Here is a 13,376-nt window from a genome sequence, read left to right on the forward strand (position 1 = left end):
CCAACTCAAACCACTTTCACGGCAGCAATAAAAGGAGTCTCAGACATATGGCTTAATGTGTCATCATTTGTAAAGTGTACAGAGAGGACATCAGTTCACAGAGACAGTAGGAAGACACCCTAGTGACTCAGTGCTCCATGCGAGTGATGCAGTGGCCTCTGCACTCAGCCACTCCTATGCGGTATTCCCCTTGTGGCTTCTGAGGATGTGGAGGCAGTTTCTCACTCACCTTGGCTTGCAGCTGAGAGGCATATGGCAATCGTCCTCGTTGTGGAGGTGCCCATGGGGGCATCTCCAGAGGCTGCTGCTCCTGCATCATTGCGGCGGCAGCCTTCATCACTGGGCCCTGCTGCACAGATGGTCCCTCAGTCAGAGGGGTCAAGGCAGCCGAGGATGTTGAAGGTGCCCGGTGAGGGGTGGCACCTTCACTCTCCTCCAAGACATCCTGAGGCATTGCCGGGCCGCCGGATACCTGGTGGAGGACACCACCTGGGGCACAACTGGCATCTCTGCGCCACCAGCAGCACTGACCAGTCCACACTACCAAGCATCTCTTGGGTCCTCTGGACAACAGTGCACAGTCCCTGCATGCACTCCGAGAGCTGCCACATATGGCTCTCCAAAAGGTTGGGCACTGTCTCTATGAAGGAGCTCATGCGCTCCTAGCCCTGAGCCATGGTGGCGCACATGAGCTGGATGGAGTCCTCCAACCTCTGCCCAAGACCCTGCACTGTCTCAGGGAACTCTGACATGTGGGAGCACATCTCCTGCTGCTGCTGTTAATCTAGAGCCTTCTTTCCTGTGATTCCTGAGGCCTTGTATCTCTGCCTAGTGGAACAGGGCTGTGTCTGCCCTCCCTCCTCTGAGGTGAACTGACCACAGCTGCCTCTGCCTCTGGCAGCTCCTCCTGCACACCAGTGCCATGACTGTCACACTGTGTCACTATCTCTACACGCACGCTAGGACCCACCGAGGTGAGAGTATCTGCACTAGTGGACGATGCACTTGTAAGGTTCTTCTTCTTACTCGTGTAGCTCAAGTCCTCCTGAGGTAGAGGGTGCCCTGGGTTGGACGTCTGCACCTGTGGGAGATACAAGAAGAAATGATGAGAGCCAGCCTAGGAGGGTGGAAATCTCTGCAGTGCTGAGGCTAACCAATGTTATTTGGTGTGCGACACGCTAGCGGATGGGATGGAGTGCTCTGCACCCTCTTAATGACCACTTTGCTCTCTGAAGCCACCAAGTGCACCAGGAACTGCGGTTTCACCAGGCCTGATTGCCTCCTCTTCCACCATTCTGGCTGTATCCAAGGTTTCTTCCTCCCTGGGGGTTATTCAATAGAGAAGGGGCAGCCCTCCTCCTATCTGGGCCCTCTCCCTTGGGTTTCTCCTGCAAGGACAAAGAGAGCGAGATAAGGCGCTGTTGTCCTCTGTGTCCAATATCCTCTGCCTGTATCTATTAGGAGCTGTGTGTCACAGCGATAACAGGACCTCAGTAGCACTATGGCTGTGAGCCATTCTGAGGGGTCAGTATTGCCCTGGCCACACACTCCTCCCATCTTCAGGAGCAGCAGGTGCCTGGAGGCTCCTCAGGTGTGTGGCTGCTGAAAGGTGAAAGCCCTGAGACCTGTCCAGAGGTTTTGTGGGGGGGGGGGGGGGGGCGTGCACTCACCTTGCCAGAATGTATAAGGTCATTAAAACTTTTCTGGCACTGGATCCAGGATCTCTGTGTCTCACTTCTGCCACTCACAGTAGCAGCAATCTCGGGGCAGGCCTGCTTGGTCTCAGATGGTGGCCTCCTCCAGCCACCCTCTGGGAAAAGGACCTCCCTCCTCTCCCTCACGGCCTCCAACATGAGGTTCCGGTCTGCATCAATGAAGCAAGGGCAGCCCTGCCCCAGATGCCAGCCTTCCAGCTCCCCTGCATTATCTCACCTCCCCTTGGGTGAGTGGAAGGCAATGTCAAGATGCACAGTTTTCTACAGGGCAGCTAGCAGCCTCAGTAATGGCTGTCATGGGGCATCTAAAGTCTGACCCACCTTCCTTCCCACCCCACTGGCTGTAATTGGACAGGAAATCCATCTCCATATCAATAAAGGGCTGCCCCATCTGCAAATCGGGACTTTAATCATTCCCCTCCCCCACCAGAGGCAGGTTTCTGACCCAAAAACAGACCCGGCTCTTGGTTCCCACCTCCAAGGTGAAAATTCAGCCGAATCTTACAGGTCTGCGACCGTTCATCAGAAACCTTCTCTGCTCTGAGTAAAACAACCCCAGGTTCTCAAGTCTTTCCACATAACTGAAGTCTTCCATCTGGTACCATTCTAATAAATCTCCTCTGCCCCCTCATTAAGATCTCGACATCCTTCCTGAAGTGTGGTCAGTGCTCAGAATTAGTCACTATACTCCAGCTGGGCCGAAACATTCTTTATAAAAGGTTTAGCATAGCTTCCTTTTTTTATATTCATCGGCTCCATTTATAAAGCCAAGGATCTTGTCTGCCTTTTGTGACAGAAATCCCGCATGCCAAATGGAAAATATTAATTTTGTTGCATGAGACTCTGCCTGAGACTTTTTTACTAGACATTATTACAAATAACTTTTAAAAAAGCAGAACAGAACAGCTAAAGATGGCCATGCACAAATTGCATATGAGAAGCCACAGACCGGTTGAGAGACAGAGGTAATTACCCCATCTAGCTAGAACAATAGGGGTGCGCTCTGATTCAATTACCTAAAATGGGTTTTGTCAATTTGGGTCATCAAGCCAGTGACACCCATTGACTTTGAAAGAGCCAAACTCCCCCCTACCAAGTATGTTTGCACAGCTTGAGAGAAGAACTTAGAATTTCAAAAAAAACCTTCCAAAAACTTCTGTTTTCAAACAAAGGGGTGGTCACATGATATACCTGCCTTTGTAACTCTGAGTTTGTGAATTGTGCCTCAGAAGGAAGAAAGACAGTAACGGAACTCCAAGAAGCATCTCTCTCTCTCTCTCTCCCTCTCCAGCAAAATCCCAGGAAGGCCTCGGCTGCAGCTAAACCTCAAATCTACAGACCCTCACAGGCAACAACTAAAAGCATGGATAAAGCCTCTCTTCGGCCGTCCGGAACCAGAGAAGCAAGCTCGAATTGTGCACGTGACCCAGCGAGGACTTCAGGACTTCAACTTCAACTAAGGACACTGAAACTCAGTTTTTGAATTCTATTTATTATGGACTTTACTTCAACCTCCCAACTCTATCTTTTCTCCTCTGTATCTATTTGTGTGTGTATGTGTGTGTGCGTGTGTGCGCATGCCTCTTGTTTGAACGTGAGTGTGGATGCATCGTGTATTTTAGTAATTTTAACTGGTTTAGAGTGATAAGGTTAATAAACTTACATCTTTCTTGTTTAAACTCAAGAAACCCTGTCTGATTGGTTCATTCGTAATTATATTCAAGGAACAGTGAGTAAGTGCTCACTGAGGTGGTAAGCTGTGCTAAAAGAATAAACCTTGTTGTGGTCAAACTAGAGAAGGGGTGAAAGGGGAGCCTAAGACCCTTTCCTCACTTGGTCTTAACACTTTTTAAAAGCCTCCTCAACTTGTCCTGCCACAATTAAAGACTTGTGTGCATGCACCCCAGGTCATTCTGCTCCTGCACCCCTTTAAAATTTAGTATCATTTAGTTTGTATTGCCTCTCCTCATTCGTCATACCAAAATGAATCATTTCATACTTCTCTGTGTTAAGTTGTATTTGCCATGTGTCTTCCCATTTCATCGTCTGTCTGTATCCTCCTGAAGTCTGCTACTATCTTCCTCACTGTTTCCTATATCTCCAAGTTACATGTCATCTGCAAACTTTGAAATTTTGCCCTATGTATCCAAGTCTAGGTCATTAGTATATATCACAAAAAGCAGTGGTCCGAATACTGATTGCTAGGGGCACCACTGTATGCTTCCCTCCAGCTGGGAAACAACCATTCATCGTGACTCTGCTTTCAGTCTCTTGTGATGGAATCTTTGTGTGCAGACTGAGTTCTGTACAGCTTGTGTTGTATTTTTCTGAGTCAGTCATTCCCTAGAAATGAAACTGAAAGCTGTAAAGAGTTCTAGGAAAAAGAAGGCTGGTCCTAACCGGTTTTGAAACATACAGTCTTATGATCAGAGACATGTGACTGGAACTCAGCTTTCAGATTGAGAAGAACTCTCCGGTGGATGGAAGCAGTAACAACCAGTTGTGTTTAAAGAGACAAGCTGGGAGCTGCAGGTTTTTGTGCTTCCAGAGAAGCTGCTTGGAATTGGAACAGACTACAAAGCAGCAGTTGGAGCATTGTTTTGGCGTCAGGGAGAGGCGCCTGGACTGAGGGCTGATCTTTGGTGAATGACTTATGGCAGTTGGCTTCAGTGGCCGGAAGAGTTTTCAGTGGCAGCATACCAACAGGATGGTTGTGGGCGGGTCCGAGGTTGCTCAAGAGGCGACAAGACCAAATCGTTGAAGGGAAGATTGTATCACTTGCTATTGACAGTAAAGGCCTGCTACCCGACCTGAACCCGACGGGACCTGGCGACACATGTCGGGTTCGGGTTGGGTCGCTCTTCCAGGTTTGGCATTCGGGCTTGGATTGTGTTGGGCCAGATCGAACATGCTCTATCACCACCTCAGGTAAGCGACTTTAATGTTAATTTACTTTTTGGACTTTAAAGGTGGTTTTGCTACAGTTATTTTAAGCTTGTGCAGGTAAGGAACAAAGTGAAAAAGGGAAGGTAAGTTAACTGATGGTCGGATCGGGTGCGGGAAAAAATGGAAGGACTCGGGCCGGGTCGGGCTTGGGATGGGATGGGATTCTGTCAGGTTGGGTCAGGTCTCAATTGCAGACTCGAGCAGGCCTTTAATTGACAGGACATCATTACTTCTGTATCTGCATCCTGGAGGACAGGACTTAGAAAACTACCTGAAGAAGTTCCTGATTTTGTTGTACTGTGGGACTGGTCGGTGCCATCTTGCTGATAAGACTGTCCGGAGGATTCGTAAGGACTATACGACCTTATGTATGACCATACGAATTGGGAGCAGAAGTAGGCCATTCAGCCCGTCGAGCCTGCCACACCATTAATGAGATCATGGCTGATCTGTTAGCCTGACTATCTTTGTTGCATCTGCTTAACGTGTAACCTTTAAGATAGACATACATCAATCGAGATTTAACCATTAGCCCATGTTTAATTTATGTTGGTTTTGGTTTGAATATTAAAGTAAAGTTTAAAAAAGTGAAATCTTGTCCGTTTGGTTTTTGTTTCCTAAATTGGGGACAGTCAGAGTATTTGATTCTTTCGGTTTGTTGGTGTTCTCCACGGGGATCATAAGATTCTTAGCCAATTTAATTTCCACTCAGCCACTGCCTTTTAATCCCATGAGTTTCAATTTTGCTAACAATTCCATTATGTGGTACATTGTCAAACAAGGGGCTCAATCTTAAAACTAGAGTTAGGCCGTTCACAAGTGAAATTAGGAACCACTTTTCACTCAAAGGATAGTGGAAATCTGCAAATCTGCCATCCAAAAGGCTGGGTCTATAAAAATTTTCAAGACTGAGATCAACAGATTTTTGTAAGGTAAGAGTAACAGAGAAAATGGATCAAAGTCGGGTAGATGGAGTTAAGATACAGATCAGTCATGATCGAATTGAATGGTGGAAACAAGCTCAGATTGCTGAATGGCTTACTCCTGTTTCTCTTTTACTACCATAGGGCATTCTCCATTCCTAGGTGGGCCCTTCAGCTTGTGTTATGAGCCGGTGGGAAAGGTGTCTAGGGGTCCCTCTTAGCCTACACCTGGTCTTACCATAACAGGATTTCATTTTAAACACATTGTGTTTTTAGCTCCCCCTTGCTGAATCCTTGTTCACCACTTTCCAATTATAAGGCAAAGAAACCAGCACAAACAGGTTTCTTAGGTTTAAAGAAGAAAAGTTGAAATTTATTAGACTTGAACTTAAACTCTAATTCGGTTGACGCCTATGGATACACGACGCGCCCACACTAGCATGCACGCATGATACCGCACATGCAAATAGAGACAGAAAAGAGCAGAAGAAAAATAAAGTGGAAAAGTTTGAGGCAATATCTGAAGAGTTTTTGTTGTGGTTCTTCAAGTTCACTGTAGAGTCTTTGGTTTTAGTTAAATCTTGCTTTTCATTGGGGCCCAGTATTCTTCTTAAACCTTGTTCGCTGCAGGAGACTTTTCTCTCTTGGGCTTCATGTGTCTTCAGTGGATTCAGAGGCTTGTGAGAAAGAGATGGGAACATACAGGAGAGACCTTCTCAGTCCAGGAGCAAACAGACACTCTCGTAGTTCAAATTGTTTGTACAATTCAGAAAGACCCAGTTTGCCAAGCAGGTTAGTCATGTGACTAACCAGTCTGACCACGTCTTGGATTGTATCACCTTAGCAGTCTCTGGACTGCTCCTCTTACACACAATACCTGGTGATCAAGGTCCATTGTGGGTTGAACGTGTCAGGGAACGGTCCTTTGTGCTTCCAATCACCGTCTGTTAATATGCAAATCTCTTTTCCAGCCACGGCTGACCTGTTTAACAAGTCCTTTCTTCAATACAGTAACAGTTTAAAATCGATGTTCATGATAAAATCAATGTGCCTTATTCTTGGCAGGTGGGGCCTAACATGACACTTGGCTCTCCTAAATTGTCTAACCTGGGGATTGGGTCCTGAATTTTTATGCAGGAGACAATCCCTTTTCTTAACCAGAGATCTTTATATCTGAGCCCCATTCTCCATCTTTCTTATGTATTCCCAGGTTTAAGTTACAGCCCCACCTTCAGGTTCTTAGTGTGTAGGTATCTTTGATTGACTAATGTTCCTTGGAGTGGGATCCTATTTGTTTCTGTTGAAACACTAAAATAAATGACAATATTGATGCATCTAGATTTACTGAGGTCAGACGAGGTACTGAGGTTGCTTTAGAGAAGGTATTCATTCCCCAACCATGCAAAGCAACTGAACCAACATGTACTTGAAAAGCTACATTGCAAAACACAGACTGGACTGAAGAATCTTTCCATGTTAGTTGAGTTCGCGTACAAAGCTCGGCTCATAACTCCTCCAGGTCTCCCTCATATACATCTTGACTTGTCTTCAGCATTCATAGTTTAAACTAAAGGTAACAGGGTTGTAGTGGTGGGTGATTTTAACTTCCCCAATATTGACTGGGACTCACTTAGTGCTAGGGGCTTGGATGGGGCAGAATTTGTAAGGAGCATCCAGGAAGGCTTCTTGAAACAATATGTAGATAGTCCAACTAGGGATGGGGCCGTACTGGACCTGGTATTGGGGAATGAGCCCGGCCAGGTGGTCGAAGTTTCAGTAGGGGAGCATTTCGGGAACAGTGACCATAATTCCATAAGTTTTAAGGTACTTGTGGATAAGGATAAGAGTAGTCCTCGGGTGAAGGTGCTAAATTGGGAGAAGGCTAATTATAACAATATTAGGCAGGAACTGAAGAATTTAGATTGGGGGCGGCTGTTTGAGGGTAAATCAACATCTGACATGTGGGAGTCTTTCAAACGTCAGTTGATTAGAATCCAGGACCAGCATGTTCCTGTGAGAAAGAAGGATAAGTTTGGCAAGTTTCGGGAACCTTGGATAACGCGGGATATTGTGAGCCTAGTCAAAAAGAAAAAGGAAGCATTCGTAAGGGCTGGAAGGCTAGGAACAGACGAATCCCTTGAGGAATATAAAGACAGTAGGAAGGAACTTAAGCAAGGAGTCAGGAGGGCTAAAAGGGGTCATGAAAAGTCATTGGCAAACAGGATTAAGGAAAATCCCAAGGCTTTTTATACATATATAAAGAGCAAGAGGGTAACGAGGGAAAGGGTTGGCCCACTCAAGAACAGAGAAGGGAATCTATGTGTGGAGCCAAAGGAAATGGGTGAGGTACTAAATGAGTACTTTGCATCAGTATTCACCAAAGAGAAGGGCTTGGTGGATGATGAGCCTAGGGAAGGGAGTATAGATAGTCTCAGTCATCTCATTATCAAAAAGGAGGAGGTGTTGGGCGTCTTGCAAAGCATTAAGGTAGATAAGTCCCCAGGGCCTGATGGGATCTACCCCAGAATACTGAGGGAGGCGGGAAGAAATTGCTGGGGCCTTGACAGAAATCTTTGCATCCTCATTGGCTACAGGTGAGGTCCCAGAGGACTGGAGAATAGCCAATGTTGTTCCTTTGTTTGAGAAGGGTAGCAAGGATAATCCAGGAAATTATAGGCCGGTGAGCCTTACGTCAGTGGTAGGGAAATTATTAGAGAAGATTCCTCGGGACAGGATTTACTCCCATTTGGAAACAAATGAACGTATTAGCGAGAGGCAGCATGGTTTTGTGAAGGGGAGGTCGTGTCTCACTAATTTGATTGAGTTTTTTGAGGAAGTGACGAAGATGATTGATGAAGGAAGGGCAGTGGATGTTATCTATATGGACTTTAGTAAAGCCTTTGACAAGGTCCCTCATGGCAGACTGGTACAAAAGGTGAAGTCACACGGGATCAGAGGTGAGCTGGCAAGATGGATACAGAACTGGCTCGGTCATAGAAGACAGTAGGTAGCAGTGGAAGGGTGCTTTTCTGAAGGAAGGAATTTGACTGGTGGTGTTCCGCAGGGATCAGTGCTGGGACCTTTGCTGTTTGTGGTATATATAAATGATTTGGAGGAAAATGTAGCTGGTCTGATTAGTAAGTTTGCGGACGACACAAAGGTTGGTGGAGTTGCGGATAGTGATGAGGATTGTCAGAGGATATAGCAGGATATAGATCGGTTGGAGACTTGGGCAGAGAAATGGCAGATGGAGTTTAATCCAGACAAATGTGAGGTAATGCATATTGGAAGATCTAATGCAGGTGGGATGTATACAGTAAATGGCAGAACCCTTAGGAGTATTGACAGGCAGAGAGATCTGGGCGTACAGAAAGTGGCAACGCAGGTGGATAAGGTAGTCAAGAAGGCATACGGCATGCTTGCCTTCATCGGTCGGGGCATAGAGTATAAAAATTGGCAAGTCATGCTGCAGCTGTACAGAACTTTAGTTAGGCCACACTTAGAATATTGCGTGCAATTCTGGTCGCCACACTACCAGAAGGACGTGGAGACTTTGGAGAGGGTACAGAAGAGGTTTGCCAGGATGTTGCCTGGTCTGGAGTGCATTAGCTATGAGGAGAGGTTGGATAAACTCGGATTGTTCTCAGTGGAACGACGGAGGTGGAGGGGCAACATGATAGAGGTTTACAAAGTTATGAGCGGCATGGACAGAGTGGATAGTCAGAAGCTTTTGCCCAGGGTGGAAGAGTCAGTTACTAGAGGACATAGGTTTCAGGTGAGAGGGGCAAAGTTTAGAGGGGATGTGCGAGGCAAGTTCTTTACACAGAGGGTGGTGAGTGCCTGGAACTTGCTGCCGGGGGAGGTGGTGGAAGCAGGTACGATAGCGACGTTTAAGAGGCATCTTGACAAATACATGAATAGGATGGGAATAGAGGGATACGGTCCCCGGAAGTGCAGAAGGTTTTAGTTTAGGCAGGCATCATGATCGGCGCAGGCTTGGAGGGCCGAATGGCCTGTTCCTGTGCTGTACTGTTGTTTGTTCTTTGTTCTAAATACATAAATAGATAAGACAAGTACAAGGAACATTTAAAAATGGAGCCATAGTTACACATAATGAGTAGATTTTTAAAAGAATCATTAATGGTGAAATTCTTTAATACATGATATACATGGAATTGAACCAGCACATGCTTGATGGCCAGAGGATCTGTTTCCGAATTAGAACATTCTATGAATCTGTAATAATTATAGAAGCCTAGAATATTACAGCACAGATGGAGATCATTCAACTTTTCACATCTGTGCCAGCTCGCTGAATGATCTAGTCACTCTGTCCCATTCTACGAACTAAAGGCAGTGATTGAGCATGTTTGACAGCACGTTTTTCAAGTGACCAATACGAGTGCATAAATGAAAATCTGCTGCAGAAAACTGTCATAAATTGAACAAGACATTAAAATTATTTATAACTGCACTTTTTGACAGTGAGCTGTGATCTGGAATGCGCTGCCTGAAAGGGTGGTGGAAACAGATTCAATAGTGACTTCCAAAGAGGTATTGGATAAATACTTGAAAAGGAGACATTTGCAGGGCTTTGGGGAAAGAGTCTGGGACCACTTGGATAGCTCTTTCAAAGAGCCAGCTCAGGCATGATGGGCCAAATGGTCTTCTTGTGTGCTGGATGATTCTGGTCAGAGAGCCAAGAACTGAAAACCAGACTGAAATTTCACTTGAGTGTCTGTTAGTCTCCCTAACTTTTTGAAGTATTCTTCTCAAATACAGAAAAGTTCTGGAACGGCGGCTGGGGACACTGGAGCATCCGCGAGGCTAAGATCATCATGCATAGCACTTACAGGAAGGTGGTCACACTGCAGGTAAAGACTGCTCAGGCTGAAAGGGAATGCGTGAACGCCAGACAGAGTAGAAGAACTAGGCAGGCAGTGCAGGAGTCCCCTGGGTCCATCTCCCTATCTAACAGATTCTTTGCTTTGGGTACTGTTGGGGGAGATAGCTTCTCAGGGGAATGCAGAAAGAGCAAGTCTGTGGCACCACGGGAGGCTCAGCTGCACAGGAGGGGAGGGAAGAGAGTGGGAGAGCTATAGTGATAGGGGATTCTATCGTCAGGGGTACAGATAGGTGTTTCTGTGGCCGCAAACGTGACTCCAGGATGGTATGTTGCCCTCCTGGTGCTAGGGTCAAGGATGTCATGGAGCGGCTGCAGGACATTCTGAAGGGGGTGAACAGTCAGAGGTCGTGGTTCACATTGGTACCAACTACATAGGTAGAAAGAGGGATGAGGTCATGCAACAAGAATTTAGAGAGCGAGGTAGCAGATTAAAAAGCAGGCCCTCAAAGGTTGGAATCTCTGGATTACTCCCAGTGCCACATGCTAGTGAGTATAGGAATAGGAGGATAGAGCAGATGAATGCATGGCGGAAGAGATGGTGCAGGAGGGAGGGCTTTAGATTTCTGGATCACTGGGTCTGTTTCTGGCAAAGGTGGGACCTGTACAAGTTGCACGGGTTGCACCTGAAGTGGAATTTTTTTTAAAATTCATTTATGGGATGTGGGCATCACTGGCCAGGCCAGCATTTATTGCCCATCCCTAATAGCCCTTGAGAAGGTGGTGGTGAGCTGCCTTCTTGAACCACTGCAGTCCATGTGGAGTAGGCATACCCACAGTGCTGTTTGGAAGGGAGTTCCAGGATTTTGACCCAGCGACAGTGAAGGAACAGTGATATAGTTCCAAGTCAGCATGGTGTGTGACTTGGAGGGGAACTTGCAGGTGGTGGTGTTCCCATGTATTTGCTGCCCTTGTCCTTCTAGTTGGTAGAGGTCACGGGTTTGGATGGTGCTGTCTAAGGAGCCTTGGTGCATTGCTGCAGTGCATCTTGTAGATGGTACACACTGCTGCCACTGTGCGCCGGTGGTGGAGGGAGTGAATGTTTGTAAATGGGGTGCCAATCAAGTGAGCTGCTTTGTCCTGGATGGTGTCGAACTTCTTGAGTATTGTTGGAGCTGCACCCATCCAGGCAAGTGGAGAGTATTCCATCAAACTCCTGACTTGTGCCTTGTAAATGGTGGACAGGCTTTGGGGAGTCAGGAGGTGAGTTACCCGCCTCAGGATTCCTAGCCTCTGACCTGCTCTTGTAGCCACAGTATTTATATGGCTACTCCCGTTCAGTTTCTGGTCAATGGAAGCCACTAGGATGTTGATAGTGGGGGATTCAGCGATGGTAATGCCGTTGAATGTCAAGGGGAGATGGTTAGATTCTCTCTTGTTGGAGATGGTCATTTCCTGGCACTTGTGTGGCACGAATGTTACTTGCCATTTATCAGCCCAAGCCTGGATATTGTCCAAGTCTTGCTGCATTTCTACACGGACTGCTTCAGTATCTGAGAAGTCACGAATGGTGCTGAACATTGTGCAATCATCAGCGAACATCCCCAATTCTGACCTTATGATTGAAGGAAAGTCACTGATGAAGCAGCTGAAGATGGTTGGGCCTAGGACACTACCCTGAGGAACTCCTGCAGTGATGTCCTGGAGCTCAGATGATTGACCTCCAACAACCACAACCATCTTCCTTTGCGCTAGGTATGACTCCAGCCAGCAGAGGGTTCTCCCCCCGATTCCCATTGACCTCAGTTTTGCTAGGGCTCCTTGATGCCATACTCAGTCAAATGCTGCCTTGATGTCAAGGGCAGTCACTCTCACCTCACCTCTTGAGTTCATGTCTTTTGTCCATGTTTGAACCAAGGCTGTAATGAGGTCAGAAGCTGAGTGGCCCCAGCAGAACCCAAACTGAGCGTCACTGAGCAGGTTATTGCTAAGCAAGTGCCGCTTGATGGCACTGTTGATGACACCTTCCATCACTTTACTGATGATTGAGAGTAGGCTGATGGGGTGGTAATTGGCCGGGTTGGACTTGTCCTGCTTTTTGTGTACAGGACATACCTGTGCAATTTTCCACATTGCAGGGCAGATGCCAGTGTTGTAGCTGTACTGGAACAGCTTGGCTCGGGGCGCGGCAAGTTCTGGAGCACAGGTCTTCAGTACCGGAATATTGTCAGGGCCCATAACTTTTGCAGTATCGAGTGCCTTCAGTCGTTTCTTGATATCATGCAGAGTGAATCGAATTGGCTGAAGTCTGGCATCTGTGACGCTGGGGACTTCAGGAGGAGGCCGAGATGGATCATCAACTCGGCACTTCTGGCTGAAGATTGTTGCAAATGCTTCAGCCTTATCTTTCGCACTGATGTGCTGGGCTCCCCCATCATTGATGATGGGGATATTTGTGGAGCCACCTCCTCCAGTTAGTTGTTTAATTGTCCACCACCTTTCACGGCTGGATGTGGCAGGACTGGAATGGGACCAATATCCTTGTAGGGAGGTTTGCTCGTGCTGTTGGGGCGGCCTTAAATTAATTTGGCTGGGGGATGGGATACAGAGTGGAGGTACAGTAGGGGGTGATGCACAGCCAAATATAGAAGAGAAACTAAGTCAGTCTGGAAGGCAGAGCAAATATAGAGCTGCTAAGGCACAAGTGAATAATGGCAAGGCTGGGTTGCATCTATTTTAATACAAGGAGTCTTGCTAGTAAGGCAGATGAATTGAGGGTGTTGATTAACACATGGGAATATGATATTATTGCTACCACAGAGGCATGGTTGAGGGAAGGGCAGGACTGGAAGCTCAATATTCCAGGGTATAGAATCTTCAGGCGTGACAGGGGAAGGTGTAAAAGAGGAGGTGGCATTGTACTGTTGATCAAGGAGTCAATTACTGCAG

General features: G+C 46.8%; 1 protein-coding gene across 4 annotated transcripts in view; it reads left to right on the top strand.

Annotated features, from left to right (window-relative positions):
* The first annotated feature begins 4,186 nt into the window (after positions 1-4,186).
* lrrc8c (leucine rich repeat containing 8 VRAC subunit C) overlaps positions 4,187-13,376 on the top strand; it is a 63,926-nt gene continuing 54,736 nt past the window's right edge. For 3 of the 4 annotated variants that reach the window (XM_068036727.1, XM_068036729.1, XM_068036731.1), the window contains exons 1-2: positions 4,187-4,643; positions 10,367-10,458. The gene's annotated coding sequence lies outside the window, so the exon portion shown is untranslated. The remainder of the gene's footprint in view (positions 4,644-10,366; positions 10,459-13,376) is intronic. The other variant, XM_068036732.1, reaches the window with a different exon arrangement.

The sequence above is a fragment of the Heterodontus francisci genome, chromosome 8 (assembly GCF_036365525.1).
Source record: "Heterodontus francisci isolate sHetFra1 chromosome 8, sHetFra1.hap1, whole genome shotgun sequence".
NCBI classification, from domain to species: Eukaryota; Metazoa; Chordata; class Chondrichthyes; order Heterodontiformes; family Heterodontidae; genus Heterodontus; species Heterodontus francisci.